General features: G+C 44.8%; 1 protein-coding gene and 1 non-coding gene across 2 annotated transcripts in view; both read left to right on the plus strand.

The window, feature by feature from the left end:
• The window catches only part of LOC126237321 (uncharacterized), a 127612-nt gene that overhangs the window by 11694 nt on the left and 87975 nt on the right, over nucleotides 1–27943 (plus strand). The gene's annotated exons all lie outside the window — the stretch shown is intronic.
• Trnat-ugu (transfer RNA threonine (anticodon UGU)) lies at nucleotides 44–118 on the plus strand. The gene has a single exon. It is a non-coding gene; the product is annotated as a tRNA-Thr (tRNA).

The raw sequence follows: 27943 nt of genomic DNA on the forward strand, positions 1-27943 counted from the left end.
GGAGGCGTGCGCGAGATAGTCCCTGCATCGCATTATCCTCTGTGCCCTCGGTGGCTCAGATGGCTAGAGCGTCTGCCATGTAAGCAGGAGATCCCGGGTTCGAGTCCCGGTCAGGGCACACATTTTCACCCTTCCCCGTTGATATATTTCAACACCGGTCAGCAGCTGAAGGTATTAATATAATTCTAATGTAGGAAGAAAGTCAGTAAGGCTCAGGGAGGTACCCACAGGAACGAAACCATGACGACGGTAGCGGGCTGCGCTAGGTTTCTTGGCTGAGGATCCATAGTGCAAACAGCCCGATCAAGGTGGTGCCGCAGATTCTCGACTCGGTTTAGATCTGGGGAGTTCAGAGGCCAGGGGAGTATTGTAAACTTATCCTCGTGCTCTCCAAGCCACACAAGTACATTGCTAGCTGCCTGAACGTAGCATTGTCCTGCTGGTGCCGAGGTAAAACAATCGGCTTGTAGTCGTTGACCTGGTCTCTAAGAACAGGCGCACACTTGTGTTGATCCATTGCGCCTTCCAGAATGATGAGATCATCCAAGGAAAGCCACGAAAACATTCCCCAGACCACAACGCTTCCTCTGGTGCGGGGTGTTTGCTTTCAGACGTTTCACGCCGTTCACATCTGTCCAATTGAACATAAAACGTGATTCATCCGAAAAGGCCACCTGTCGCCACTCACGTGACGTCCAGGTGCGGTACTGACGCGCAGCTTCCAGCCTTCGTCGCCGATGAACTGCAGTCAGCATGGGTGCATGAACCAGGCGCCAGCTGCCGAGGTCCATACGCAGCAACGTTCTCTGACCAGTCATTGAGGAGACATTGTTAGTATCCCCTTGGTTCATCTGGGAGGTGATTTGCTGAACAGTTGCACGTCTACTCGCCTGTACACATCTCCACAGCTGTCATTCACACCAGTCATCTTTGGCCGTGGCGCAGCACAGTTGCCTCGGCGCCATCTTGCCTTGCACGGTATACTTTAACCACGGCGGTACGCGAACTACGGGCGTTTGAAAAGTCCGTGCGAAGTCCGAGAGATGGCACCACCGGCGCGTATCGAGGTCATGTTTACTTAGTAGCATCTTTGGAAAGAACGCACACCAAGTTTCAGCCATATTGGTCTATTTCTTTGTGTTTGGCATTCGTGTGAATCAAGGAAGTCGAGTGATTGTCAAAAAATGGACGAAGAAGAATTTTGTGTGGTGATTAAACATTATAAAAGGCAAAACGCCTCAAGAGACTAAAGAGCAGCATGATAAACATTACGGTGACTCTGCACCTTCGATCAGAACAGTTTATAAGTGGTTTCAAAATTTTCAGAGTGGCCATATGGGCACAAGTGATGCTGAACGTTCTGGACTCCCTGTGGAGGTTATGACTCCAAAAATCATTGATAAAATCCATGATATAGTGATGGATGACAGAAGAGTTAAGGTACGTGACATTGCTAGTGCTGTGGGCATCTCGAATGAACGGGTACATCATATTTTGCATAAAAATTTTGACATGAGAATGCTATCCGCAAGATGGGTTCCGCGATTGCTCACGCTTGATCAAAAACGGAATCGTTTGAAGTGTTGCAAGGATGGTCTGCAGCTGTTCAGGAAGAATCCGCAGGATTTTAAGCGTCGTTTCGATACTGTGGATGAAACATGCATACATTACTATAGTCCTGAGAGCACACAACAATCTAAACAACGGGTTAACAAGGTAGAATCTGCACCAAAAAAAGGCGAAGGCCGGCCAGAGTGGCCGAGTGGTTCTAGGCGCTACAGTCTGGAACCGCGCGATCGCTACGATCGCAGGTTCGAATCCTGCCTCGGCCATGGATGTGTGTGATGTCCTTAGGTTAGTTAGGTTTAAGTAGTTCTAAGTTCTAGGGGACTGATGACCTCAGAAGTTAAGTCCCATAGTGCTCGGAGCCATTTGAACCATTTTGAACCATTTGAAAGGCGAGGACCAGTCCTTCGGAAGGAAAGGTTGTGGCGACTGTCTTTCGGGATTCGCAAGGGATAATCCTCATCGACTTTCTGGAAAAGGGTAAAACTATTACAGGTGCATATTATTCATCGTTACTGGACCGTTTGAAAACCGAGCTGCAAGAAAAACGCCGGCGATTGGACCGCAAAAAAGTCCTTTTCCATCACGACATTGCATCAACACACACCTCAGCAGTTGTGCTCGCAAAATTAATGGAAATAGGAGTCCAACTCGTTTCACATCCCCCCCCCCCCTATTCTCCAGACTTGGGTCCCTCGGACTACTATAAGTTCCCCAATTTGAAGAAATGGCTGGTGGGACAAAGATTTTATTCAAACGAAGAGGTGATTGCAGCAACTAATAGCTATTTTGCAGACTTGGACAGTTCCTATTATTCGGAAGGGATCAACAAATCAGAGCAGCGTTGGACGAAGTGTATAAGTCTCAAAGGAGACTATGTCGAAAAATAAAAAAGGTTTACCCCTGCCGGCCGAAGTGGCCGTGCGGTTAAAGGCGCTGCAGTCTGGAACCGCAAGACCGCTACGGTCGTAGGTTCGAATCCTGCCTCGGGCATGGATGTTTGTGATGTCCTTAGGTTAGTTAGGTTTAACTAGTTCTAAGTTCTAGGGGACTGGTGACCTCAGCAGTTGAGTCCCATAGTGCTCAGAGCCATTTGAACCATTTTTGGTTTACCCCGAACACGTAGGTAGTTTTTATTTTTGCGCGTACTTTCCAAACGCCTCTCGTACACAGAGCTGTTTCGGAAACGCTTCCACCCCTGGCCCGAAAGCCAATGATCGTGTCCCTTTGAACGTCACATAAACCGCTCCTTTGCGCATTACGCCAACGACAGTGGTAACCTTCGCATCTCCCCGACACGGTTTACATACCTTCCGGTGCTAGCGCTGCAACCTGTCGTCTGTGAGTGGTTATTGCACGTTGATGTCTAACAGAGGCGGTGGTCACGTTAATTTGACTGGACGGTGTGTATTTGGAAATGCTGATTTCGGAATGTTACTTGGCAAGAATGGAGATTCTGGGGTCTTTGCTTCGCTGGTGTCCAGTCAGTCTGTGCCTCATCTCGTCTGGTTGTATTTATGAAAGACGTCCCATCCTTGTCCCTTTCTATCGGGAGTCACATGGTTTCCAGTACTTAAAAAGATTGTTCTTGGGAAGTGAACAAAATGAAAATAGTAAAATTAAATGTAATTTGACTTCCGTTGTAGTTTCAAATCAAAAAACAAATGTTGATTTTTGACTATACAGCTGTTATTAGAGTATGTAGTAATATTTTGCGACTGATAGTGCAAAGGAAACAATTAGATACAATACTATAGTAAATAAAGTACGCGTTCAGTATGATACTAACTGATCCCGTGGTATCATGACTCGATCAAAAACGACCGAAAAAATCATTTCACACTGGACAGGAGCAGCATTCAAACTGCAGTCGATAACAGCAGAATAGCAGTGCAGCTATCTTGAATCAGGAGATAGGTGATAGACCATGTATGAGTATTGGCGGAATAAAGCACCAAGAAGTACGTGGTTGCTGTTATGGTTCGTCAGTCGAATAGTGCAGCCATCAAACGACATAGTTCAGTCTCTTTTCTGTTTATCCTAACTAAAACATTACATTATATTAGGCACAGAAGGTTCACATCTGAATGACAGAAAGCAATGTGTATCAGTTCCACGTCAATCACGTAAGATAGACATTCAGAGTTTGAAGAAATCAGGCTTTGTGTGCCACTAGGTTCCATTTTGAGCCCTCTCTTCTTTCTGTTGTACGTAACTGATCTCCCACATACAGTTTCAGAAGATGTAACTTTGTACTCTTTGTAGATGATACCAGCATAGGAACAAAAAATAATATCATAGCAGCCCCTTTACTGAGAAAGCAGCTTTTGAAATATTCAGAAGCATCAACACGTGGTTCAAGACAAATGGATAATCATTGAATTTTGACAAAAACTCAGTACTTAAAGTTCAATACTTCTCGTGGAACTTCTCAAGCTTTAAAAAGAAGTATCTTTAAAAATAATGCGTAAGAAGTAGGAAGCATTAAGTTTTGGAAGTACAGATCACAATCTCAACCAGAAAACCCACAGCCGGGAATTAACGATGCACCTTCGTTCAGCTGCATGCAGTACGCTTCGTTACCGCCGTACAAATTAAGAAACTAGTTTTTTCTACATATATCCGTTCAATAATGAGTTATGGATTCATATTCTGGGGGCACTCAAGTTACAGAGGTAGTATCTTCAGAATACAGAAGCGTCGTATCAGAATTAAGTCTGTTGTTAATTTAAGAACAGATCTCTTTAAAAAATTTATGTTTTGACAAATACATCACAATTCATATATTCATTAGTGTCCTTTGTCATTACCAATGTTGCACTTTTCACATAAAAATAACGAAAAGCGTGAAAATAACTCTAGGACCAAAAACAGCCTCCATTAAGACTTCAGGGTGTTACCTTCAGTTTAAGAAAGGAGTCAGATACATGGGTACACATGTACTCAACTACTTACAAGAGCACCTTAAATACCACGTGCACATTGTAGTGCAGTATAAGACTGAATTAAAGAACATTCTATGGGAATCTACACAACTGAGGAGTACCTTCACGCAAGCTCAAACTGCATGTTTTAGATTAATTTATAATAATTTGCACTGTAATAAGGTCACGTAAAGTCATTTACTGTATTGCACTCGAACTAAATATACATCTTTAACTTCTTTCCACATCTCAGAGTTCACTCTCCGTGAGATGCATGGGATACGACTGATGCAATGTCACAAAATACCTCGCAAATTTTGCAATGGAGGGCGAGAACTTCGGCTAGCTAATATAGGCTTGGTAGTAGTTCAAGCAAAACTGTTGAGGACCTCACGCAATAGTCAGAGACTAAATTCCAATTAGATATTATGTTTAGTATGAACAGTGTGATGAATCTGCCTCATGATGATTTCGTACGACATGGAGTTACACTTGTGTGAACTGTTTTCCCTAAAATGTCTGTCTTATGCAAACGCCCAAGCGTCGTCTATTTCACCAGCAAACAGATTCAAAAACTGATGAAGGGGTGTCAGATAGGCAATTTATTTACATAAAACAAAATGACGTGTAGTACTAGAGCAGCTAATGCTACTACGAAAGCACAGAATAACTTTGCTACAACTTGAAATAAGGGGAAACGTCGTAAACTGCAAATTAATCTTCACAGAAGCTTAATTTTTTACGCTGCTTCACATGACAATTACTTTGCAATGAGACATGAGAAACGCAAATCCGGTTTGTAAATTACATCAGAAAAAAATCCTTTCTTCCTTTAAACCTTATGAATCATTAGTTTTGATGAGGTCTGTCACCGTATTCCGAAGTGACTGATTAATTATTTTCTGTGTCCGTCCTATGTGGCACTACGAAATTCGGGGGCACGTCTTCATCGGATGCGTTAACATTGAAATTGTAGTTACGTTAGAAGAAAAAGAGCACAGGATCTTCGAAATTGCAATGCATAGTCGAAATTGGCCCATGGATTGTTAAATTTCAGAATTGATAAGATTTTTAAAATTAAGGAAAGGAATGGACATTAAGACTCGTAAAGTTCTTATCAGAATTTTGCGTTGCTGTTCAGTTATTGCATGGTTAATTGTCAACGAATACCATTAGCACCACTAAAATAACTAAGACGTTATTCTCTACGGCTTGTGTTCCCGGTTTTACAGCGTTTTCTCCATAGAATGCAACGGGAAGTACTTCGTACAGTAGAGATCGTTAGAAATCGACTGTAAACGCACGTCTCTTAGAAAGTTTTCGAACGCGATGAAAGTCCAGTGCTGGTTAAGTTGCTGGAAGGAGCGATAACGCACACGCAAATGTCCTAGTTTCACTTTTAAGTAATTACTCCCCTTGTCCCTAAACTGTCGACCGTTGTGGCATTACAAGCAGTTCTCTCTCTGTGTGAGGCAAAGCGAAAGGTAGCACGATAAGAAACCTCAGCCTTTAAAGAATCTTTTGTTGCTGCGTAATAGAGCATTTCCATATCTGTGCTACAAGAGATTGTGCACTTAAATGGAACTTTGCTCACTTCACAGTTTAACAGCAGGCGCGCTTTTTTCCGCGTTGTACGCTTCAGGGAATTCAGATAAATAGGGCGCGCTGCATTCACTGCGGTTATTGCGTAAACTAGGAGCGGACCGCTACCAGTGCGACATCTGTTAACCCTTTGCCGCATTAATCCAGTGCCAGGCGTAGCTTTTTCCTCGCTTCGCCCTAAATGTGTCACGTCAGCGTTAATAACAGCCAATATACAGCAGCTTTCCATCTTTTGCATTTCATCTTTTTGGTCTACATCTCTGCATTCTTTCTATGTGTATACCTGTAACTGTTTCTCATATGAATGAATTAATTTCACCGCTTGTGTCTTCGGCGACTAGAGGTTGAGGTGGCGTAGTGGTTAGCACACTGGACTCGAAATGGGGAGAACCACGTCCACACCCGCCTCCTCCCATCCTGATTTAGCTTTCCCGTTATTTCCCTAAATCGTATTAGGTACATGCCGGGATGGTTCCTTTGAAAGGGCACGGCCGATTTCCTTCCCTATGTTTCCGTCGTCCGAGCTTCTGCTCTGTCTCTAATGACCTCGTTGTCGACAGAATGTTATACACTAATCTCCTCCTCCTCCGTCGATCAGTAGTAACGGTTGTCTCCTAGGATAAATTTAATATTTTTTATGTTGCATCCTGTGTTACTCGAATTTTAGCCAAGGGAACAGCAGAGTTTTCGTGACAACTAATACCCTTATGACAAAATACACGAGACCGATTTAAGACGAAAAGTGAGCGTTTCAACCCGAGATCTTTCAAAATTTCATCCATATTCCACATTCTAAAGTGTTTTCATAATGCTGTTTGAAATTCCATCATTGCATAAGAGATTCCATGCCTTCAGTTTAACTTGCGGTGCTGCTAATATCAAGAATCCACTTGTTAAAACTTTTTATTTACGCGTTTCAGGCATAGCTCATCAGAATACAAAGTAAAGAACTTAATACACAGCGTCATCTAGTAATATCCATCGTAACACTGGTGTAGCAACACCACTTGACACAATACTCTGTACTCTGAAAGTCGAAACAATGACCCTGGAGCAAACAATATTCTCTCAGAATTATTGGTTTCCTTGAAATAGCCAGATACGATGAAATCACTTCACCTGGTGTGCAAGTATGACACAGGCGACATACCCTTAGACTTCAGAAGGTTGTAATTATTCCAATGAAAAATGGAGTGTGCTGACAAGTGTGAATGTTAACGAACTTTCAGTTTAATACGTCATAGTTGCAAAATGTTGACACGAATTATTTTCTGGAGAAAGTAGAAGCTGGAGGTCGACAACAGGGAAGATCTGTTTGGCTTCCTGAGAAACGTAGGAACACTTAAGGCAATATAGGCCCTACGACATATCTCAGAAGAGAGGCTAGAGAAAGGCAAACTTATGTTTGTATCATTTGTAGATTTAGAGAAAGATTATCACAATGTTGACTGGACTACACTCTTATTCTGAACGTAGTAATGGTAAAAAGGTTATCAGAACTCGCACAGAAACCAGATCGCAGAAGGATATGGAAGGGACGCAGTGGCTAAGAAGGAAGAGAGTCAAGTTTGCTACTTATTCTCGATGTTATTGAATTTGTAAACTGAGCAAGGTGGGAAGGAAACTAGGAGAAATAAAAATTGAAGTTCACGGAGAAGACATAAAAACTGGGTTGGTGATGACTGTGTAATTCTGTCAGAGGTGGCGAATGACTTGGAAGTGCATTTAAAAGCAATGGACGGTATCTTGAAAAAGAGGCTGTAAGATCGATATCAACAATACTAAAACAAGTGCATTGGAATGACGCAAGACAGACTCACATCTCAGCTGCACTCGGTCATTGAAATAAATCCAATGGCCACGAGTGAAAATTTGCGCAGGACCAGAACCTGGATTTCCTGCTTTACGGGAGCGGTCGCCTTCACCGCTTCGGCTATCCGAGCACGCTTTCCTTCCAACCCAAATGCCCAACTTGCCACACACTACACAAGTAGCACCACTGTCCACACACACACACACACACACACACACACATATATATATATATATATATATATATATATATATATATATATATATATATATATATATATACCAAAAAATGCTGACACAGATGTATGTGGGCAGCACAGTTCGCAGGAAATATGGGGACGCCACCTATGCTACCAGGTAGTTTAGCACCCATTCATCCCTCGAGCTGGCAAATGTCCGCTTTCAAGCTGTTGTGTCTCCATTTTTCCCCAGGCAACAGGTATATAAGGAGCCCCACCATGTTCAGTTTTTATTGACGACTAGTGTTTTCCCTGCAGCTTCGCCCGAATATCAGTTCAACCCACATGTTGAACATACCTCTTCCTCCCCCTCTCAGTATCCACCTTTTCCTTCCTCTTTCTGCCCGCCTGTCTGATTAATGTCTTCCTCCCCCTCTCTCTGACTATATCCACCTTCCCTCTCTCTTTCCCTGTCCACCTCTCCCTCTTTCTTTCCCACCTGCTCACTACCCCTCTACACCTTCCACCTGCCTCATGCATCTCTCCCTCCTCCCCATTCTCTGTCCATTTCCGCCTTCGCCTCACTCTGTTCATCCCCTCCTCTAACCATCCCAAACTGTCACGAGGCATGCTCATTGGCACGTGTAACCCCTGCAATACAGTTACGTAAACCAGGCTGATACTACAGGGTGATCAAAAAGTCAGTATAAATTTGAAAACTTAATAAACCACGGAATAATGTAGATAGAGAGGCAAAAATTGACACACATGCTTGGAATGACTTGGGGTTTTATTAGAACCGAAAAAAAGAAAAACAAAGTTCACAAGATGTCCGACAGATGGCGCTTTACAACAAAACGTCAGTAACTGCTACCGTGACGGGTGAGAGGTACGCCCATATGTTACAGAATCGCATTATCCCCAGCCTGCCTGATAAACACTTGCTGGAACGTACGATGTTTATGCAGGATGGCGCTCCACCCCATATTGCTAGACTTTCGTCATGCTTGGCCTCCCAGGTCCCCAGACCTCAGTCCGTGCGATTATTGGCTTTCGGGTTACCTGAAGTCGCAAGTGTATCGTGATCGACCGACATCTCTAGGGAAGCTGAAAGCCAACATCCGACGCCAATGCCTCACCATAACTCCGGACATGCTTTACAGTGCTGTTCACAACATTATTCCTCGACTACAGCTATTGTTGAGGAATGATCTACATCTACATCTACATCCATACTCCGCAAGCCACCTGACGGTGTGTGGCGGAGGGTACCTTGAGTACCTCTATCGGTTCTCCCTTCTATTCCAGTCTCGTATTGTTCGTGGAAAGAAGGATTGTCGGTATGCCTCCGTGTGGGCTCTAATCTCTCTGATTTTATCCTCATGGTCTCTTCGCGAGATATACGTAGGAGGGAGCAATATACTGCTTGACTCTTCGGTGAAGGTATGTTCTCGAAACTTCAACAAAAGCCCGTACCGAGCTACTGAGCGTCTCTCCTGCAGAGTCTTCCACTGGAGTTTATCTATCATCTCCGTAACGCTTTCGCGATTACTAAATGATCCTGTAACGAAGCGCGCTGCGCTCCGTTGGATCTTCTCTATCTCTTCTATCAACCCTATCTGGTACGGATCCCACACTGTTGAGCAGTATTCAAGCAGTGAGCGAACAAGCGTACCGTAACCTACGTCCTTTGTTTTCGGATTGCATTTCCTTAGGATTCTTCCAATGAATCTCAGTCTGGCATCTGCTTTACCGACGATCAACTTTATATGATCATTCCAATTTAAACCACTCCTAATGCGTACTCCCAGATAATTTATGGAATTAACTGCTTCCAGTTGCTGACCTGCTATATTGTAGCTAAATGATAAGGGATCTTTCTTTCTATGTATTCGCAGAACATTACACTTGTCTACATTGAGATTCAATTGCCATTCCCTGCACCATTCGTCAATTCGCTGCAGATCCTCCTGCAATTCAGTACAATTTTCCGTTCTTACAACCTCTCGATATATCACAGCATCATCCGCAAAAAGCCTCAGTGAACTTCCGATGACATCCACAAGGTGGACTATTGAGCATTTCCTGTAAAGAACATCATCTTTGCTTTGTCTTACTTTGTTATGCTAATTATTGCTATTCTGATCAGATGAAGCGCCATCTGTCGGAGATTTTTGAACTTTTGTATTTTTTGGTTCTAATAAAACCCCTTGTCATTCCAAGCATGTGTGTCAATTTCTACCTCTCTATCTACATTATCCCGTGATTTATTCAGTTTTCAAATTTATACTGACTTTTTGATCACCCGGTATTCTCACAACACACCTCTCATGCAGGGCAGGCTACACATAAAATCATTTATTTGCCCCTGATGTACAGGCCAGCAAGCAAAGCAGGTCGATAAAGCAGGCCAGTACTACTCCAACACAGCACATCTCTCACTCAGGCCAGCCTACATATCATAGCCCAGAAGACGGTTTCTTGCTTCTGATGTGTAGGCTTCCCTGAAAAGCAGGTCGATTTGGGAGGCCGATACTTTTTCCACATGACCTGCCTGACATGAAGGCCAGCCAAAACGCCAGGGACTGGAAAAACACGTTTCTGGATGTATCTGCTCGTATGTAGCTAGGAGGTTATAAACCCAACAGGGCTGATACTTGAGACGCCTACTTTTCTGTGCGAAATGTGGTTGAAAATCGACACAGGGGTTACAGAGGAGATCCCAGACATATACACATACATTCTGCTTTATATAAATAATAACAGATGATATACTCGTTTGTTAGTATTTTATTAAGCATGTCAAAAAACAATAACGAAAAACAATGTGTGAATGGTTGAGAAAAAAGAATGACATACTTTACGTTAATGTGCTCGCTGAAAGATGATGTTTCCTGTGGCTTATGAAAAATTATTAGTTATGTCACAGGACAGTAATCATAGAGTAAATTACAGTTGAAAAATGATCAGAAGTAACTGGAATTTCTTGTGACCAGAATGTCATTTAAGTGGTGTTTAGATTTTTGTATTTTGTGATTATTATTCCGTATGTCATGAAGTTCAGAGTAGAATAATATACAAATATAAACAAACAGGGATAAAAGATTTAAACACATACATATTTAGATTTTCATCTGCAAGTAACTGCGTATTGCTACGACTGGATCTCCAGATTTCTTAATAATGTGCGCTTATTTCAAGAGACTGATGCGCATTTTAAAGCCTATCAGTTATTGTATAAATGTTCGAAGTGGAAGCCCGTTTCAGTAGCTACAATGTGGAATATTGCTGTGGTTTAATACGACAATAATGGTAAGACAGAGATTTGGGAAACAGGTTTTAAATTGTAAGACATTTCTAGGGGCAGATGTGGACTCCGACCACAGTTTATTGTTTATGAACTGTAGACTAAAACTGAAGAAACTGCAAAAAGGTAGGAATTTAAGGAGATGGGATCTGGATAAACTGAAAGAACCAGAGGCTGTAGAGAGTTTCAGAGAGAGCATTAGGGAACGATTGACAAGAACATGGGAAAGAGATACAGTAGAAGAAGAATGGGTAGCTTTGAGAGACGTAATAGTAAAGGCTGCAGAGGACCAGGTAGGTAAAAAGACGAGGGATAATAGAAATCCATGGGTACCAGAAGAGATACTCAATTTAACTGATAAAAGGAGAAAATACAATAATGCTTGAATTTAACTGATGAAAAGATAAAATATGAAAATATATTAAACGAAGTAGGCGAAAAGGAATACAAACGTCACAAAAATGAGATCGACAGGAAGTGCAAAATGGCTAAGCAGAGATGGCTAGAAGAAAAATGCAAGGATGTAGAACCATGTATCACTAGGGGTAAGAAGAGATCTTTGGCGAAAAGAGTACCACCTGTATGAATATCAAGAGCTCAGATGGAAAACAAGTCCCAAGCAAACAAGGGGAATGGGAAAGGAATATGTAGACGGTCTATACTAGGATGATGTACATGAGGGCAATATTATGGAAAAGAGGGCGTAGGTGAAGATGAAATGGGAGGCATGATAATGCGTGAAGAATTTGACAGAGTACTGGAAGACCTAAGTCGAAACAAGGCCCCGGGAATAGACAACATTCCATTAGAACTATTGATAGCCTTGGGAGAGCCAGCCATGACAAAACTATTCCACCTGGTGAGCAAAATGTATGAGACAGGCGAAATACCCTCAGACTTCAAGAAGAATATAGTAATTCTAATCCCAAAGAAAGCAGGTGCTGACAGGTGTGAAAATTACCGAACTATCATTTTAATAAGCCACAGCTGCAAAATATTAACGCGAATTCTTTACAGACGAATCGAAAAACCGGTAGAAGCCGACATCGGTGAAGATCGGTTTGGATTCCGTAGAAATGTTGGAACACGAGAGGCAGTACAGACCCTACAACTTATTTTAGACGATAGAATAAGAAAAGGCAAACCTACGTTTCTTGCATTTGTAGACTTAGAGAAAGCTTTTTACAATGTTGACTGGAATGCTCTCTTTCAAATCTTGAAGGTTGCAGGGGTAAAATACAAGGAGCGAAAGGGTGTTTACAATTTGTACAGAAACCAGATGGCTGTCATAAGAGCGGACGAGCATGAAAGAGAAGCATTGGTTGAGAAAGGAGGGAAACAGGGTTGTATCACCGATGTTATTTAATCTGTATTTTGAGAAAGCAGTAAAGGAAACAACAGAAAGATTTAGTGTGGGAATTAAAATCCATGGAGAAGAAATAAAAACCTCGAGGCTTGCCGATGACACGGCAATTCTGTCAGAAACAGCGAGGGACCTGGCAGAACAGCTGAACGGAACAGACAGTGTCTTGAAAGAAGGTTATAAGATAAACATCAATAAAAGCAAAGCGAGGGTAATGGAATGTAGTCGAATTAAAACTGGTGATGCCGAGGGAATTAGATTAGGAAATTAGACACTTAAAGTAGTAGATGAGTTTTGCTATTTTGGAAGCAAAATAACTGATGACTGTCGAAATAGGGAGAATATAAAACGTAGACTGGCTATGGCAAGGAAAGTGTTTCTAAAGAAGAGAAATTTGTTACCATCGATTATAGATTTAAGTGTCAGGAAGTCTTTTCTGAAAGTGTTTGTGTGGAGTGTAGCCATGTGCGGAAGTGAAACGTGGACAATAACTAGTTTAGACAAGAAGAGAATAGAAGCTTTCGAAATGTGTTGCTACTGAAGATTAGATGGGTAGATCACGTAACTAATGAGAAGGTACTGAATAGAATTTGGGGAGAACAGGAATTTTGTGGCACAGCTTGACTAGAAGAAGGGATCTACATTTATAATCCGCAAGGCACCCAACGGTGTGTGGCGGAGGGCACTTTACGTGCCACTGTCATTACCTCCCTTTCCTGTTCCATTCGCGTATGGTTCGCGGGAAGAACGACTGCCGGAAAGCCTCCGTGCGCGCTCGAATCTCTCTTATTCTACATTCGTGATCTCCTCGGAAGGTATAAGTACGGGGGAGCAATACATTCGATACCTCATCCAGAAACGCACCCTCTCGAAACCTGGACAGCAAGCTACAACGCGATACAGAGCGCCTCTCTTCCAGAGTCTGCCACTTGAGTTTGCTAAACATCTCCGTAACGCTATTACGCTTACCAAATAACCCTGTGACGAAACGCGCCGCTCTTCTTTGGATCTTCTCTATCTCCTCTGTCAACCCGACATGGTACGGATCCCACACTGATGAGCAATACTCAAGTATAGGTCGAACGAGTGTTTTGTAAGCCACCTCCTTTGTTGATGGACTACATTTTCTAAGGACTCTCCCAATGAATCTCAACCTGGCACCCGCCTTACCAACAATTAATTTTATATGATCATTCCACTTCAAATCGTACGCTTACTCCCAGATATTTTACAGAAGTAACTGCTACCAGTGTTTATTCCGCTATCATATAATCATACAACTGTCGGTAGACCACGTTCTGAGGCATCAAGGGTTATTATGGAGGGTAGCGTGGAGGGTAAAAATCGTAGAGGGAGACCAAGAGATGAATACACTAAGCAGATTCAGAAGGATGTAGGTTGCAGTAGTTACTCGAAGATGAAGAGGCTTGCACAGGATAGAGTAGCATGGAGAGCTGCATCAAACCAGTCTCTGGACTTAAGACCACAACAACAAAAACTTAGTATGGTGTCAAGATATTCAGAACTGTCCACTTTCTCGAAAGACTTTCCATTACATAGTTCTTCTTCCAGTCGGTTGTGTTTTGAAACCTGCATTAGTCTGCTTTTATCTGCATTCACTATCAGTCCTTTTCTATACAGTTCCACTACGGCCTGCTTGGCTTCCATGCTTTCAAATTACGTGAAAATTATTGTTTATGTGTGTGTGTGTGTGTGTGTCTGTGTGTGAAGAGAGAGAGAGAGAGAGAGAGAGAGAGAGAGAGAGAGAGAGAGAGACCGACCAAGTCTATCCAAGCAGCAACCGTGGTCTGCTTTCCGCTCGGCGCCTACCTGGCCTAAGCGTTGAGTCCGACCACGCTGGTCCTGCACAGCGGCGGTTGGACCACGCTATGCGGCGTCTGCGCTTCGCCGCTCCGTCTGGTCCCGCCTGCGCGCTTAATGGGCTGAGTGCGGCCTTCCGGCCGGGCCGCTCGTGTCTGGTACGGGTCCAGCCAGCGCCGGACCTCAACCGCCTCAGCTGCCGCTCCATTCATCTTTAAAGAACGGCGCGTGCCCCGGAACTACATCGCAGTACAAAGCACCGCGCTACAAGCGCACCACTGAGCCAGTCACGTCGAACACTGTGCGCATGACAATGGACGTTGGTATCCAACAGCCAGCCCTCTTCCGGCTCCGGATTGGGCTTACACGCTAGGTGCGCTGTATCGGAGAACAGGCTCTGCACATCAGCTTTCAGATGACTCTGGGATCACACTATATGGAGACAAGCCATCACAACGACTGGCTTAATTATTGTAAAACTTGGGTGGGAAGGCGTGGCCAGTTAAACTGTAGCCCCTTATACCGTTATCTAAGGCCTCACCGGCTGACCTGAGACATTTCTGGAGGTTCCGTACTATTGGGGGTTCTTGCAACTTCTACACTACCGGCCATTAAAATTGCTACACCTCGCAGATATCGTGCTACAGACGCGAAATTTAACCGACAGGAAGAAGATGCTGTGATATGCAAATGATTAGCTTTTCAGAGCATTCACACAAGGTTGGCGCCGGTGACGACACCTACAACGTGCTGACATCAGGAAAGTTTCCAACAAATTTCTCATACACAAACGGCAGTTGACCGGCGTTGCCTGGTGAAACGTTGTTGTGATGCCTCGTGTAAGGAGGAGAAATATGTGCCATCACGTTTCCGACTTTGATAAAGGTCGGATTGTAGCCTATCGCGATTGCGGTTTATCGTATCGCGACACTGCTGTTCGCGTTGATCGAGATCCAATGACTGTTAGCATAATATGGAATCGGTGGGTTCAGGACGGTAATACGGAACGCCGTGCTGGATCCCGAATCACTAGCAGTCGAGATGACAGGCATCTTCTCCACATGGCTGTAACGGATCGTGCAGCCACGCCTCGATCCCTGAGTCAACCGATGGGGACGTTTGCAAGACAACAACCATCTGCACGAACAGTTCGACGACGTTTGCAGCAGCACAGCTATCAGGTCGGAGACCATGGCTGCGGTTACCCTTGACGCTGCATCACAGACAGGAGCGACTGCGAGGGTGTACTCAACGACGAACCTTGGTGCACGAATGGCAAAACGTCATTTTTTCGGATGAATCCATGTTCTGTTTACAGCATCATGATGGTCGCATCCGTGTTTGGCGACATCGCGGTGAACGCACATTGGAAGCGTGTATTCGTCATCGTCATACTGGCGTATCACCAGGCGTGATGGTATGGGGTACCATTGGTTACACGTCTCTGTCACCTCTTGTTCGCATTGACGGCACTTTGAACAGTGGACGTTACATTTCAAATGTGTTACGACCCGTGGCTCTACCCTTCATTCGATCCCTGCGAAACCATACATTTTAGCAGGATAATGCACGACTGCACGTTGCAGGTCCTGTACGGGCCTTTCTGGACACAGAAAATGTTAGACTGCTGCCCTTGCCAGCACATTCTCCAGATCTCTCACCAACTGAAAACGTCTGGTCAATGGTGGCCGAGCAACTGGTTCGTCACAATACGCCAGTCACTACTCTTGATGAACTGTGGTATCGTGTTGAAGCTGCATGGGCAGCTGTACCTGAACACGCCATCCAAGCTCTGTTTGAATCAATGCCCAGGCGTATCAGGGCCGTTATAACGGCCAGAGGTGGTTGTTCTGGGTACTGATTTCTCAGGATCTGTGCACCCTAATTCGTGAAAATGTAATCACATGTCAGTTCTAGTGTAATATATTTGTCCAATGAATACCCGTTTATCATCTGCATTTCTTCTTGGTGTAGCAATTTTAATGGCCAGTAGTGTATTTTGCACCTCTTGTTTTGTTTTCCCGTCACTACTTAGTATGGTTCTAACGTATTTTTCACTCCCCGCCTCCCTTTCTCCCACCACCATCACCCTTGTCACTAAACAGCCTCAAATATTTGATGTCTATGCAAATGACTTAATGTGTTAAAATATTTAAATCCTTTACGACTGAAGAGACAAACCGTAAATTGTTTTATTAGTTTCGCATTATCCACTAGATGAGTGCACTGTTGAGTATTTTGGGGTCCGTTTTAAGAAATTGTAGTTTCTCGCGCGTCTCAGTGAAAGACGTCATATCTCCTGAACTAATGCCGTAAAAAAATAATTTTGTAGGTACATTCAGTTGTACATGCGAATAATCTCTGCAAAATGCGTTACGAATTGAATTTGTAGTTAAGGAGTAATGAACTAATACGTCAGGCCTAATGCTGAAGTTTTGATGCATGAACAGCAAAAATGAAGGAAGCAAATATTTTTTCCTTTCCTTTTTTTGGAGGGTATCAGTGAGAAAGTTTCGAACTGGTTTGAAATGTGAAAAGTTTGTTGGAAATCGCAGAGTGCTCTTATTCTGAAACACGGGAGGAATATGGTCTGGGTAGTTTACACGCCATATGTTACGCTGATAAATTATCTGTTCAACAGTATCGGTACGCCAGAAACTAATGCAGAACTAACTGGTAGATGTCAACAGAAGTGGACCAGCCAGTATAAAAACAGTCGGTGAGTACCGTCAAGAGAAGCGGGAACAGCAAAGTGGGTCGATTAGCATAGCTCAGTAACTTTGGAGCGGACTCGTCATTTGATATTAAGGAATAACAAATCTCTGCGACATTTCAAGTCTTCTAAAGCTGCCCAAGTCGACTGTTGGTGATGTGAATGTGAATTGGAAACGCAAAGGAGTAGCCGCAGCTAAAGCGAAACCAAGCAGATATCGTGTACTGACAGAAAACTGAGAACGTGTAAGATGATCAATTTGGCTTTCGGAAAGGTGAAGGCACCAGAACGACAATTCTGACGTTGCGGTTGAAGCAAGACTAAAGAAACATCAAGACTTTTTCATGGGATTTTTCGACCTGGAAAAAGCGATCGACAGTGTGCAGTGGTGCAAGATTTTCGAAATTCTGAGAAAAATGGGGGTAAGCTGTAGGGGGAGATGGGTAACATACAATATGTACAAGAGCCAAGAGGGAATAATAAAAGCGGACGACCAAGAACGAAGTGCTCGGATTAAAAAGGGTGTAAGACAGGGATGTTGTGTTTCACCCTTACTGTTCAATCTGTACATCGAAGAAGCAGTGATGGAAATAAAAGTTCAAGAGTTGAATTAAAATTGAAGGTGAAATGATATCAGTGATACGATTCGCTGATGACATTGCTATCCTGAGTGAAAATGAAAAATTATAGGTTCTACTGAATGGAATGAACAATCTAATGTGTACAGAATATTGGTTGAAAGTAAATCGAAGAAAAACGAAAGTAATGAGAAGTAGCAGAAATGAGAACAGCGAGAAACTTATCAGGATTGACTGTCACGAAGTAGATGAAGTTAAGGAATTTTAATACCTAGGCATCATAATAACCAATGACGGACGTAGCAAGAAGGCCATCAAAAGCAGACCAGCACTAGCATTCCTGGTCAAGAGAAGTCTACTAGTATCAAGGATAGGCCTTAATTTAAGGAAGACATTTCGGAGAATGCACGTCCGCAGCACAGGATTGCGTGGTAGTGAAACATGGACTGTGGGAAAACTGGAACAGAAGAGAATCGAATCATGTGAGATCTGGTGCTACAGACGAATGCTGAAAATTAGGTGGACTGATTAGGGTAAGGAATGAGGAGATTCTGCGCAGAATCGGACAGGAAAAGAGTATGTGGAAATACTGACAAGAAGAAGGGGCAGAATGATCGGACATCTGTTAAGGCATCAGGAAATTAGTTCCATGGTAATAGATGGAGCTGCAGAGGGCAAAACCATAGAGGAAGACAGATATTGGAATACGTCGAGCAAATAACTGAGAACGTAGATTGAAAATGCTATTCTGAAATGAAGGGGTTGGCACAGGAGAGAAATTCGTGGCGGGCCGCATCAAACCAGTGAGAAGACTGATGACTAAAAAAAAATAGTTTCTTCATGGTCTGTTGTCAATCAGGATGTTTGGACAGGCTTTGAATTCAACTGCTCCTAAACACGGAACCAATATCCCTTGACATGTGCGCCAGGTAGGTAGCTGCCTGTGTACCAGTTGCGTTTGCCTGTGGAGGGTATGCGCTCGCAGTTCCTTGCGGCCTTGAGCCGCCCGCTCTAGGTTGCCAGGTGAACCTGCCATTACGACCCATTAACGTGCCTGGCTGACGCCATCGTCTCAAATGTTGCTGCTGCGTCAGTGTTTGCAAAAACATCGCCTGGTGTCGAAAGTTCCACACCGCAAGCAATACCAGCTTTCCAGTTCCTGTCCCAGTGTGTAGGAGAGTCAACCTCCTTGGATACTATACTGTTTTCTCATTCTCTCCTACATTTTCTCTCCAGATAAAGCGTGTAATGCGAAAGACTTTCGTAACATCACATTTGAAGGCACTTTCCGTTTTCTTCAGAGATACGCCACGGGATGAATTACTGCTTCTTTTACTCTGCAAGCCAGACAGGATGTAACGCCTCCTGTTTTTTTTCTCCTCCTCTATTAGCTTGGTAATGTAGAAATCAGCCCGCCCGGCTAGACGCGCGGTGTAACGCGCTGCTTCCCGAGCGGGAAGGCGTGCCGGTCCCCAGCTCGAATCCGCCCGGCGTGTTACTGTCGAGGTCCGGTATGCCAGCCAGCCTGTGGATGGCTTTTAGGGCGGTTTTCCATCTACCTCGGCGAATGCTGGCTGGTTCCCCTTAATCCGCCTCAGATACACTGTGTCGGCGATTGCTGCGCCACCGTTTCCACGTACGTGTACACCATAATTATTGTGCCATACAAACGTTTGGTGTTACACTTTTCAGGTAAGAGACGTTCCCGGGTGTGTCCACTGGGGGCCGAACGGCACAGTAACCCTGGGTTCCGTGTGGGGCGGCGGTGGGGTGGGTGGACTGCTGTGGCCTGTAGTGGGATTGTGAACTATTGAGGGCTATTGGGCAACGAAGCCTCTCCGTCGTTTCTAGGTCCCGGTTTAATACGAGGGTTGGAACTTAAACAGTGTCAACTGGGAAGTACTGTACCAACCACCATACTCCCCGGACTTAAGTCCTTGTGACTTTGATTTGATTCCGAAGATGAAGGAACCACTTCGTGGCATTCGCTTCAGAACTGTTCCAGAGATTCGACAGGCAGTAGACCGCTCCATTCGCACCATCAATAGAACAGGCTCTGCTAACGGTATACTACGCCTTCCACATCGCTGGCAACGGGTTCTACACAACGCTGGTGACTACTTGAAGGTCAGCAACAGGGGCAAACGTGTAACTCTTTTGTATCGGTTGTGAATAAATAGTTGCACTATTTAGGTTCCAGCCATCGTACATACGCACATACATACAATGTAGTAATCATGAATTTGGCGCACTTCCGCAAACCTTCTACAATATTCTACGGTAACAGCGTCCTACATCAACGGATGGCAGCTTTATATCAGTTTAGAAAATGGCTGACATTGATCTTTCTTGTAAGACAGCGTTCTGTGATTGAATTCCTTACTGCAGAAGATGAAACGCCCAATCGTAAGCATGAAAGAGCGACGAAGACAGATTCCATATTCTTAGATTTTCGAAAGGCGTTTGACACGGTGCCCCCTGCAGTCTGTTAACGAAGGTGTGAGCATATGGAATAGGTTCTCACGAAGACTTCTTAAGTAATAGAATGCTGTACCTTGTCGTCGGTGGCGAGTGTTCGTCAAAGAGATCGTCAGGAATGCCCCAGTGATGTGTGATAGACCCACCTTACTCTCTATAAAAAAATGGTTCAAATGGCTCTGAGCACTATGGGACTCAACTGCTGTGGTCATTAGTCCCCTAGAACTTAAAACTACTTAAACCTAACTAACCTAAGGACATCACAAACAACCATGCCCGAGGCAGGATTCGAACCTGCGACCGTAGCAGTCGCACGGTTCCGGACTGTGCGCCTAGAACCGCGAGACCACCGCGGCCGGCTTTACTCTCTATAGAGGGTGCCGCAGGAGAAATGGTCGATATGACAGAAACAATCATTCGAAGAAAACATGGGCCCTAAAATGCATACCTTAAAGAGCTATGAGCACAACTTCATCGATAATGCGAATCAAATGTCCTGTAATGCAAGTTCTTTGCTTCCCATATTTCCAGAGGTCGTAGTATGGGCCAAAACAGGAAAACATGTCCAGTAAACATGGGCTCTGAAGTGCATACCCTAAGAGCTATGAACACTTGTTCATGTTTACTATTACGAGATACATCTCTTCTACTGAATATGTGTTCATTGTTCTTCAGGTACGCATTTAGAGCCCATGTTCCTTTTTGTGGCCCATACTACCTCCTCCCAAAATATGGAAAGCAAAGACCTTGCAGTAGAAGAGATTTTTTTCACACTGATCGGAGATCAGCTCATAGCTCTTAAGGTATGTATTTTAGAGCCCATGTTTGGCTGGCTCTGAGCACTATGGGACTTAACATCTATGGTCATCAGTCCCCTAGAACTTAGAACTACTTAAACCTAACTAACCTAAGGACATCACACACTCATGCCCGAGGCAGGATTCGAACCTGCGACCGTAGCGGTCGCGCGGTTCCAGATTGAAGCGCCTAGAACCGCTCGGCCACAACGGAAAAGACCTGACGGACAGGGTCAACAGCAATCTGCGGCTGTTTGCTGACGACGCTGTGAGGTACGGGAATATGTCGCTAGGTACCTGTAGGAGGGTGTAAGACAACTTCCGATTTCTAGTTGGTATGATGCATGGGAGCTTGCTCTAAATGCAGATGAGAAAATTAATCCCATTATGTTCGAATACAGCATTAGTGGAGTTTTGCTTGACACAGTTATGCAGATTAAATATCTGGGCGTAATGTTGCAAAGCGATATGAAATGGAACAAACACGTAAGATCGGTAGTAGGGAAGGCCAATCTTACTGTGGTTCATCTGTAAAGGAGACCCCGTATAGAACACTTGTGCAACCCATTCTTGAGTACTGTTCGAATGTTTGGGGTGCCAGTCAGGTCGGACTTAAGGAAGGCATTGAAGCAATTCACAGGTGGGCTGCTAAATTTGTTACCATGGTGAAAATTGTTGGTTTGGGCTGACTGCACAATGCAAAAACAAAACTGCAGATATCTGCTGAAATACCAGAGAGAATGCACCTAGCGACTCTTGGGAGAGACACCTTGTGTCTGTGAAAAGCACACACAATTTGTTGCAGTTTTCTGGATTTTATATCCACCAAATTCCAGCACCCTAGGCAGCTGCTTAGTTCGCCCGTGACGTAGGATCGGCGCTGTTCAAGCGCACTTCTTGCAAGTGACGTCATAGTTAACAGAATAGCTAGCTAGGTGCGCCACGGTAGTCTTTTGTTAGCATTTTCCACGTTCGTGGCGTACAAAAAGAAAGGAAAAATTACGTTGGGCGGGCACGACGAGTCCGTCTCGCTGTTGTGCTTCAGAAATGGTGTACGGAGCAACCCTAGACAATGCGCACTCTCAAAGCGCGTCAGGTTAAATAATGGCGGAACCGGCACCAGCTGTTGCTGTTGGGCTGACACGCGGCCAAATGCAGCGGCGTGCGCTAACTCGCCAGCAGTTGAATCTGTGCCAATTGAGCTAGCGCGTCTAAAATTAGCCTCTGGTGTCAGCGCGCGGCTGCGTCCTACCGGCTGCGGGGCGTCCACACACAAGGCGCAACAGAGGTAAACAAGCCGGCCAGCTAACGCCCAGTGGCCGATAACTGCAACCGGCGTTCCGTGGCGGCAACGGGTCCCTGCGATCCCAAGATACCGAACTGGACAGCAAGTCTTCTGGTCCAGACTGTATACCAGTTAGGTTCCTTTCGGGGTATGCTGATGTATTAGCTCTATACTTAATAATCATATACAACCGCTCGCTCGACGAAAGGTCCGTACCCAAAGACTGGAAAGTTGCACAGGTCAAACCAAAATTCAAGAAAGGTAGTAGGAGTAATCCACTAAATTACAGGCCCATATCGTTAACGTCGATATGCAGCAGGATTTTAGAACATATACACTCCTGGAAATTGAAATAAGAACACCGTGAATTCATTGTCCCAGGAAGGGGAAGCTTTATTGACACATTCCTGGGGTCAGATACATCACATGATCACACTGACAGAACCACAGGCACATAGACACAGGCAACAGAGCATGCACAATGTCGGCACTAGTACAGTGTATATCCACCTTTCGCAGCAATGCAGGCTGCTATTCTCCCATGGAGACGATCGTAGAGATGCTGGATGTAGTCCTGTGGAACGGCTTGCCATGCCATTTCCACCTGGCGCCTCAGTTGGACCAGCGTTCGTGCTGGACGTGCAGACCGCGTGAGACGACGCTTCATCCAGTCCCAAACATGCTCAATGGGGGACAGATCCGGAGATCTTGCTGGCCAGGGTAGTTGACTTACACCTTCTAGAGCACGTTGGGTGGCACGGGATACATGCGGACGTGCATTGTCCTGTTGGAACAGCAAGTTCCCTTGCCGGTCTAGGAATGGTAGAACGATGGGTTCGATGACGGTTTGGATGTACCGTGCACTATTCAGTGTCCCCTCGACGATCACCAGTGGTGTACGGCCAGTGTAGGAGATCGCTCCCCACACCATGATGCCGGGTGTTGGCCCTGTGTGCCTCGGTCGTATGCAGTCCTGATTGTGGCGCTCACCTGCACGGCGCCAAACACGCATACGACCATCATTGGCACCAAGGCAGAAGCGACTCTCATCGCTGAAGACGACACGTCTCCATTCGTCCCTCCATTCACGCCTGTCGCGACACCACTGGAGGCGGGCTGCACGATGTTGGGGCGTGAGCGGAAGACGGCCTAACGGTGTGCGGGAGCGTAGCCCAGCTTCATGGAGACGGTTGCGAATGGTCCTCGCCGATACCCCAGGAGCAACAGTGTCCCTAATTTGCTGGGAAGTGGCGGTGCGGTCCCCTACGGCACTGCGTAGGATCCTACGGTCTTGGCGTGCATCCGTGCGTCGCTGCGGTCCGGTCCCAGGTCGACGGGCACGTGCACCTTCCGCCGACCACTGGCGACAACATCGATGTACTGTGGAGACCTCACGCCCCACGTGTTGAGCAATTCGGCGGTACGTCCACCCGGCCTCCCGCATGCCCACTATACGCCCTCGCTCAAAGTCCGTCAACTGCACATACGGTTCACGTCCATGCTGTCGCGGCATGCTACCAGTGTTAAAGACTGCGATGGAGCTCCGTATGCCACGGCAAAGTGGCTGACACTGACGGCGGCGGTGCACAAATGCTGCGCAGCTAGCGCCATTCGACGGCCAACACCGCGGTTCCTGGTGTGTCCGCTGTGCCGTGCGTGTGATCATTGCTTGTACAGCCCTCTCGCAGTGTCCGGAGCAAGTATGGTCGGTCTGACACACCGGTGTCAATGTGTTCTTTTTTCCATTTCCAGGAGTGTATTTTGTTCGAACGTAATGAATTACCTCGAAGAAAACGGTATATTGACACACAGTCAACATGGGATCAGAAAACATCGTTCTTGAGAAACACAACTAGCTGTTTATTCACATGAAGCGCTGAGTGCTATTGACAAGGGATTTCAGATCGATTCCGTATTTCTGGATTTCCGGAAGGCTTTTGACACTGTGCCACACAAGCGGCTCGTAGTGAAATTGCGTGCTTATGGAATAGCGTCTCAGTTATGTGACTGGATTTGCGATTTCCTGTCAGAGAGGTCACAGTTCGTTGTAGTTGACGGAAGTCATCGAGTAAAACAGAAGTGATTTCTGGCGTTCCCCAAGGTATTGTTATAGGCCCTTTGCTGTTCCTTATCTATATAAACGATTTGGGAGACAATCTGAGCAGCCGCCTTCGGTTGTTTATCGACTAATAAAGTCATCAGAAGAACAAAACAAACTGCAGAACGATTTAGAAGAAATATCGAAATGGTGCGAAAAGTGGCAGTTGACCTTAAATAACGAAAAGTGTGAGGTCATCCACATGAGTGCTAAAAAGAACGCGTTAAACTTCGGTTACACGATAAATCAGTCTAATCTAAAAGCCGTAAATTCAACTAAATACCTAGGTATTACAATTACGAACAATTTAAATTGGAAGGAACACATAGAAAAGTTGTGGTGAAGGCTAACCGAAGACTGCGTTCTATTGGCAGGACACTTAGAAAATGTAATAGACCTACTAAGGAGACTGCCTACACTACGCTTGTCCGTCCTCTTTTAGAATACTGTTGCGCAGTGTGGGATCCTTACCAGATAGGACTGACTGAGTACATCGCAAAAGTTCAAAGAAAGGCAGCACGTTTTGTATTATCTCGAAATATGGGAGTGTCACAGAAATGATACAGGATTTGGGATGGACATCATTAAAAGAAAGCGTTTTTCGTTGCAACGGAATCTTCTCACGAAATTCCAATCGCCAACTTTCTCCTCCGAATGGGAAAATATTTTGTTGACACCGACCTACACAGGGAGGAACAATCACCACGAGAAAAATAAGGGAAATCAGAGCTCCTACAGGAAGATATAGGTGTTCATTCTTTCCGCGTGCTATACGAGATTGGAATAATAGAGAATTGTGAAGGTGATCGATGAACCTTCAGCCAGGCACTTAAATGTGATTTGCAGAGTATCCATGTAGATGTAGATGTAGATGACAGTAGAAAGCCACTGCCAGTCTTTAGCGCCTACATTTTTTTGTCCCTTACATGCTGACTCTGTGTATTCCACTGGTGCGCGACGGACATTATCGTGCTTTTACAGCGGCCATACAAATTGCCAATTGTTAACAGTACAAGCAGCGTGCGAGCTGTAAGTACTCCAGCGGATAGCTTTGCAACAATCTTGAAAGTGTAAATACTAGGCCCGGATCTAGGGAAAGGGGGGAGGGAGGAACCGGGGTATCTGCCCCCAGCGGCAATTTCAGGGGGCTCCACATTCATATTCTTGAAGAAAAAACCTTGTTTCACAAAGCGCCTAGCATACAGCGTACGTTCGTTTATCGATTGTTCACATGATTTCGAAACGCATCAGTGTTGGCTTTTGAACATTTTTGAACATATTCTAACTTGATTTCGGAACGAATCATAAGTTGATTTTTGAATGCGTGCGTAGTGTACGTGGTTTCTCTGCCAGGGGAATACCCGTCGCATTTAGAAATAAAAAACTTTTCGGTAGACAAATGGGAACAGGGCTACACGAGCTGAGCTGAATAAACCCGAACGGGTGAATGCCAGTCGCTGTTTGTTTATGTGGTTGATGGGATGTGCGAATGATAAGCATTGTTATAATTACTAGCGAAATAGAGTCAGACCACCAGAGTGGAAATAAACGACTAACAGGAATAACAGGTAAGACAGTTTACATAGATTCATCCACAGTTCATTGAATACTACTCAGTAGTCATACAGCGTTCAGGGTGGGTCTTCTACGAAACATTTGCACTTGCGTACTACGAACACGGAAGTACAATCTTTTTCACTGGTCAGCTTTTAAAGAATCCTTTTGCACGTCTTGGAAGCGAGTTGTTTCACACCACTGCATTTACTAGGTTCCGAACCTGCTTCCTGTGTGTCCTTCCCCAATGGTCCCGTTGATTAATACCAACTATTATTCTCACCACGTTAAGGTCCATTAAAATTTTGTTTTGGCCTTACGTCACCAGTGCGGCTAGCAATCTGCTTTGCAAATAATTTCCAAACATGTACTATGTAAATGTCAGATGCATCTGGCTTAAGAACAGTGTATACTACAGTATTATACGGCGGAATGAAATTGGGAAATAAAAATAAATACGCTTTGAGCCAGTATCGAACTCTGGACCTTGTGTATACGAACCTAAAACTATATCTTTTGCACCACCTGCACAGCAAGTCTGCAGCATCCTGACAGAGTATTTCTATATTACAGTATTTCTATATTTACAGTATTTCTATATTGCCAATCTTTAACATCCGTTTACTGCCGGAAATATGCGCAGGGCGAAATTTTGTGAGAGACATTTTTGTACTGTTAGTATGAGAGGGATCTCGCTGCGAAATCAGAGTGCGCGAATTTTTCTTGACCCTACAGATGAATTATTAAAATGGATTGACTCTTCCGTATTATTATTTAATTTGTCTTCGATGAAAAAATTATCTGGGCAGTATAGTTTAACATTTCACCTGTAACAAGTCCTCGTCAAGCTTTTCATTAAACTAATCAAAACAGAAAAAAATCACAATAGTAACAAAATACAGCTGTTGTGAGCTCTAATTAAAGATGCCACGTATGCTTCCTTATGTATTCGCTACAGAAAGGAATTGCGTTGTTGTACTCGATTCAACTTTTACCTGTACATTCGCTTTCCAATGCGGAAATGTAAACACCTGCACGCGAGTAACGGCTTGTGCGTGCGTTCTGTAGTTCTGTAGGACGCCTCGCCAGGTGTAGTTCTGCGCACTTAGAAGCGCAGAGAGTATTGCGAAACGGAAAGGCGGTGGAGCGGCAGGATTTCGCAATGCGCGGCGCTGGTGGTCATAGCGCCAGCCCGTAGACAGATTGCTGCGTGAGTCGCACAAGGACGGCTAGGCTGAGCACCGCTTACGTCACCAGGCGACAGGGAGAGTGGCAGGTAGCGCTCCGAAGCTTCTCTAGTGCGCAGCGGCTCTCTCTATTAGCACGCATTTACATTCTTTCGCGTATAGTGCACCTTTCAGTACAGACAGGACTTTTCTTGTAGTGGCTGTCATAGTTTCCACGAGAAGAGATCGGAGCGGTAACAAGTGAACGTACTGAGAGATTCTGTTTCTCTCGAGCAGTTCAGTTGAGCCATTGATAATACACACAGTGATCCCAGACTACACCGACAAAATTCCGGAGATTGTTCGGGGATATTTTCTGAGTGTTTTTGAATGAGAGAACCATGGCTTCCGGTGACTCGTTACATAACTGAATTTGAAACTTCCTGGCAGATTAAAACTGTGTGCCGGACCGATACTCGAACTCGGGACCTTTGCCTTTCGCGGGTAAGTGCTCTACCAACTGAGCTACCCAAGCACGACTCACGCCCAGTCCTCACAGCTCTACTTCTGCCAGTACCTCGTCTCCTACCTTCCAAACTTTACAGAAGGTCTCCTGCGAACCTTGCAGAACTAGCACTCCTGAAAGAAAGGGTACTGCTGAGAGATGGCTTAGCCCCAGACTAGGGGATGTTTCCAGAAT

Source organism: Schistocerca nitens, chromosome 2 (genome assembly GCF_023898315.1).
Source record: "Schistocerca nitens isolate TAMUIC-IGC-003100 chromosome 2, iqSchNite1.1, whole genome shotgun sequence".
Classification (NCBI taxonomy): domain Eukaryota; kingdom Metazoa; phylum Arthropoda; class Insecta; order Orthoptera; family Acrididae; genus Schistocerca; species Schistocerca nitens.